Below are 5,765 nucleotides of genomic sequence, written 5' to 3' on the forward strand. Positions count from 1 at the left end.
GAGATTAGGAAGCAGGGATACCAAAACCATTGCACAACAATTGAAAAATCTTTATAAAACCCCAGGAATTAGGGTGAAGTTGAGAGGGGGCAATATTATAAGACCATAACAGGTCAGTTTCAAATTGAGTAAAAGGAAGAGTAATACCCAGCGGACCAAAGAAAAAATCATAAACATGAAAGAAAGGGCGACCATCAATAACCCGAGTTTAAAAATAGACTCTCTCGTCAGAAGAAGGAGGTACAAGTTCATAGTTCTTCTCATCACCAGAATTGCTACAGACACTGTGAAACTGCCTAAGCTGAGCACAAAACTCAGAATCAGCCAGCGAGACACACAGGAGAACCATGGAGTCCACCCAATCGGCCATACCCGCAGGAACCTGGGAAGGCATCTCTACAACGTTATTTCGGGAAGACATGAGGCCAACTAAATCCTACAAAAAGAAAAGAAAAGTGGATTACTTAAAAACATCTCGGACATGGGTCAAAACATCTCAAACGGACGGATTAACCAAAAAGGGAAAAACCCCAAAACTCAAGAAGTCTTAGAGCATCCCTTGGAGGCAGTAAACAAGAAGGGTCCTCAAAATCATTTCTACAATCTATATCTCGGCACTCATCAGAATAAAGTCCAGAAAAGAAAGCGAAGGAAGCAAAAAACGCAAAAAATCCACCCTTCTACAGTTTATCAGGAAAAGCATTGCTCCTACAGTTTACCAACACTGCTGCTACAGTTCATCAGAACACCAAAAAGACCAAAGGAAAAACAGCAAAAGCACAAGCTTTTCAAAACCAAGCAAAAAATCATCATCCAAGACACAAACAGAAACAGCGACAACATGCAAAAGAAAAAGATTCAAGCAAAACAAAAAGATTCGCACCGAAAAAGAGAAAAAACTATAGTATGCAACAAGTCAAAACAGAAAGATCCAAACTTTTTCCTAAAGGAAGATCAAAAGGAAAAACTCCATCGCAAAATCAGAAAATAAACGAGAAAACACGAAATGGGACTAACCTGGAGAATAGAAGAAAACCTCGAAGAAAACTGAAGAGCAGAAGCAACAAAGCCACCCCCTCGAAAGTAGAAGAATGCAAAGACAGAAGGAGAAAACGTGGAATCAGCCCTATTCCGAAAAATGCAGTAGCAGAACAGACGAAGAAACTACAAACCCTGGGCGAGAAACAGAAAATGAGAAAGCAAAGAGAGGAGTTATGAAGAAGAAGTGAAGAAGAGAAACCGTTTTTTGATTGAGAGATTCAAAATAAAAGCCAGGAGAAAACGGGGCAATTAATACTAATTAATGAAGGTACTAAACCCTCTCACGTTCCCAAAGCAAAGCGCTGATATAAAAACGCGCGCCTTTAGAGGAAAACGTTCTACATTCAAAAGCTTCTACAAAAAGAAGAAATCGACAAAATGCTTGAGTTCGGCTTCATCATGAAAGGACCGAATTCAAAAACTCGACCTCAACAGAAAGACCGAGCTCAAGCAGGGGCACTGTTCAAACCCTGGGTCGAGCTGTCCGACCCGGGATGTTCAGCAGACAAAGCAACCGACCTCTTCAGGACGGGACAACCCGACCTCTCCTCAAAGAGCTCGACCAAGTCACAGAAAAGCCCAAACGAAGGGCCCAAATAGAGGAACGCGCCCCAAATCTAAGGGTAGCCCAAAGCCCCTAGAGATAAAGGCGGTTCCCTTAAAGATGACCTCACTTCAAGATAAGATAAAGATAAGATAACTAACTTATCTTATCCGCAGGAGGCCACATCTCACCATTATAAATACAGTGGAGCACCCAGGTATAACTCATACTCTGATTCTACTCAATACCTGCTTAATACCCTTGCTAACTTAAGCATCGGAGTCTCTTGCAGGTACCCCCCACCTTCCGGGGACGAAGGATCAGCACCACCACCAAGTCCAACAAGTCGGACACACCAGCTCTGGCTAATACCCACCTGCCGGACACGTCGGTTCCGACCAACACAGACGATCTCATCCAAGATCGACCTACAGTTTCAGGTAACCCTCGGAACAGATACTAAAACAGAGGTGACGAATGGATTTTTGACGGTTTAGAATTTCACTAATGAAATCTCGTTGTAAAGTATAGTTTTTAAACCAATCACTAATCCTTTCATACAAAAGTTGTTTGTCACTAAAACAAACCCCTAAATTTATAAACCGAAGTATTCAAACCTCGGGTCGTTCTCCCTAGGAATTTTAATAGAGTGTCTTGTTATTGGTTTGAGTTGTTTTGGGGTTTTGGAGCTTTTGGACAAGAAACATAAATGGCAAAGAGAATAAACTAACAACTAACAAGGCTCTTGGCAAGATATGAGAACTAGAAGTCCTATCCTAGTTATCCTTCTCAATTGTGATGAGAATTGTTCATTGCTACCACTTAGTTAACCCTTACTAAAGAAAGGAAAGTCAAGTGGATGAATTGACTTGAGCCACAAATCCTAGCCAACTCCCAAGGAAAGACTAGCTTTAGTGCACTCCAAACCAATTAGCAATCTCTCCAATTACCAATCAACAAAGGAATTAGATAACTCAAGTGTCACTAATTACTCTACCTAGGCCAAGAGGAACAAAATCTACACTAAAACTAAAAGAGACATTTTAACAAACACATAAAGTGCAATAGAAGTAAACAACATAAATTGCAAGAATTAAAGAGAGATCTAACTACAAAGGCAAGAGATTAACAATGGAAAAGCAAAGAAGAACAATTATTACGAATTACCTTTTATTGAATTGGAAGAAAGTAGAAAGAACAATACTAGATCTACAACAAAATATAAGAACAACATAAAGGAAATTACAACAAAAGAATAGAAGAAGATGAATGTAACAACAAGTAATTGAAAGGTAGAAGTAGAAGAAGATGAATAAAATCTAGATCTAAGAACTAATCCTAATCCTAATCCTAATTCTAGAGAGAAGTGAGAGCTTCTCTCTCTAGAAACTAACTCTAAAACTAAACTATACTAATTGGTAACTAACTTGTAAAGTATGAGAGTATGTTGATTTTCCTTCAATCCTTGGCTTAAATAGCATCAGAAATGAGTTGGATTGGACCCACAAGGCTTCTAAAATCGCTGGCCACATGTTGCTTTAAGTGAACTAGGTGGCAGCAACGGCGCGTGCGCGCCACCATACGTGTAGCAACTATAGCAAATCTTATATCGTTTCGAAGCCCCGGATGTTAGCTTTCTAACCCAACTGGAACCGCATCATTTGGACCTCTGTAGCTCAAGTTATGGTCGTTTAAGTGCGAAGATGTCGGCTTGACAGCTTTCTGGTTCTTTCATTTCTTCATGAGTTCTCCAACTTTTCATGCTTCTTTCTTCATTCCCTTGATCCAATCTTTGCCTTCTAAATCTGAAATCACTTAGCAAATATATCAAGGCATCTAATGGAATCAAGGAGAATTAAATTTAGCTATTTTAAGTCCTAAAAAGCATGTTTTCACTCTTAAGCACAATTAAAGGAGAATATACAAAACCATGCTATTTCATTGAGTAAATGTGGGTAAAAGGTGATAAAATCCCCTAAATTCAATACAAGATAGACCGTCAAATTGGGGTTTGTCAACCTCCCCACACTTAAACCAAGCATGTCCTCATGCTTAAGCCAAGAGAAAGCAAAGGGCATCAACATTTATTCAATGTAACCTATCTATATGCATCCTATCTACATGAATGCAACTAGATGCAAAATGGTTGTACCTACTTGGTTAAAAATAAATCAATCCTCCAAGTCATTCATGCACAAGTAGGGTCAAGATCATATAACGATTCATGGATCCTACCAATTCAAATATAAAAATTGAAGTTCAAATAGACTTGCAAGAAGAACGCTCGTGAAAGCCGGGAATCAAGGAATTGAGCATCGAACCCTCACCGGAAGTGTTTGCACTCTAGTCACTCGGTGTTTGGGGTTGATTCACTCAATTCTCCCCTAATCATGCTTCCCAAGATTTGTTTTTCATCTAACAATCAACAATTATTCAATGCACGTATACAATTATCATGAGGTCTTTTCCTTAGGTTGTAATGGGGCTAGGGTTAAGGTAGGGTCATATTTGGCTAGTGGACTTAGGATTTGAATCTTTGATTAACTGAAACTTTTCCACCTAACCTATATAATGACCTATGCAATTAAGTACTAATCTAACTACCCATTCCTCACTTTTTCACATACTCATGCATTTTCTTTTCATTTCACAACACTTATGCATTGATTCTTATTGAGCTTCACTTTGGGGCATTTTGTCCCCTTTTTATTTCTTTCTTTTTCTATATTTTTTTTCTTCTTTTTTTTTCTTTTCTTTTTTTGTTTTTTTTCTTTCTTCCTTTCATATACAAGAACGTCAATGCATAAGGTCTATACATTTAATCAATACATGAGCATGTACCCATTTCCCAATATTTACAACTGTTCATACCCTGGGTCAAGATGTCCGACCTGGGATGTTTAGCAACAAGCCAACCCCCCTCTTCAGGTCAGGCTATCCGACCTCTTCTTAAAGAGCTCGGCCAATATCCGACCTCTTCTTAAAGAGCTCGGCCAATATCCGACCTCTTCTTAAAGAGCTCGGCCAATATCCGACCTCTTCTCAAAGAGCTCGGTCAATATCCGACCTCTTCTCAAAGAGCTTGGCCAAAACGCCACAGAGGCCCAAGAAGGCCCAAACGAAGGAACACAGCCCAATCCAAAGGCATCCGAAAGATAAAGGCGGTTCCGTTGAAGATAAGCTGACCTCACCCAAAGATAAGATAAGATAAGATAAGATAACTAACTTATCTTATCTAAAGAAGGTCACTTCTCACCATTATAAATACACTGGAGCACCCAGGTATAACTCATACTCTGATTCTACATAAAACCTGTTTAATACCCATGCTAACTTAAGCATCGGAGTCTCTTGTAGGTACCCCTCACCCTCCGGTGACGAAGGATCAGCAGTGCAACCAGTCCAACAAGTTGGACGCGGCAGCTCTGGCCACCATCTACAAGTCAGACGCGGCGGCTCCGACCACCATCAACAAGTCGGACACAACAGCTCCGACCAGCACAGAAGATCTCATCCGAGATCGACCTACAGTTTCAGGTTACCCTCGGAACATTGGCGCCGTTGCCGGGGAACCTGGAAGTCATCCCATCACCATGGCGGACAACCATGACAACGACCATGATTCAGATCTAGAGGATAGAACACCGCACAAAGACGCGGATACTACACCAAAAGATACTCTTCAACCCACCAAAGGCGAGAATTCGCCAAAAGAGGAGGCTATGGAGGCACTTCAAGATCGCTTAAAGCAACTCGAAAAAAAGGTGGAACATCAACAAGAAGCTGAGAGAGACCTACGAAGGGAAGTTAGGTGATGCCACGAGTTAAAGGACAAGCTCCTAAAACTCGAAGCAGATCTCAAGGCCAAAACAACTCGATCCGGTCACGAAGACAGCCCCTACAAAGATCAAGACCCATTCACCAAAGATATCATGAAAGCTAAAGTCCCAAAGGACTTCAAGGCTCCCGACATGATCCCGTACGGCGGCACATTGGATCCAAGCCATCATCTCAGTAATTTCAGAAGAATGTACCTCACCGACACATCGGACGCCATTCGATGCAAAGTCTTCCCGACTACTCTAACGAAGACAGCAATATGGTGCTTCGACAGTTTGTCTCCAAGATCCATCACAAGTTTGACGACCTTGTTAAGAAGATTCCTCGCCAGGTTCTCCAT

The sequence above is a fragment of the Arachis stenosperma genome, chromosome 7 (assembly GCF_014773155.1).
Source record: "Arachis stenosperma cultivar V10309 chromosome 7, arast.V10309.gnm1.PFL2, whole genome shotgun sequence".
In the NCBI taxonomy this organism is placed as follows: domain Eukaryota; kingdom Viridiplantae; phylum Streptophyta; class Magnoliopsida; order Fabales; family Fabaceae; genus Arachis; species Arachis stenosperma.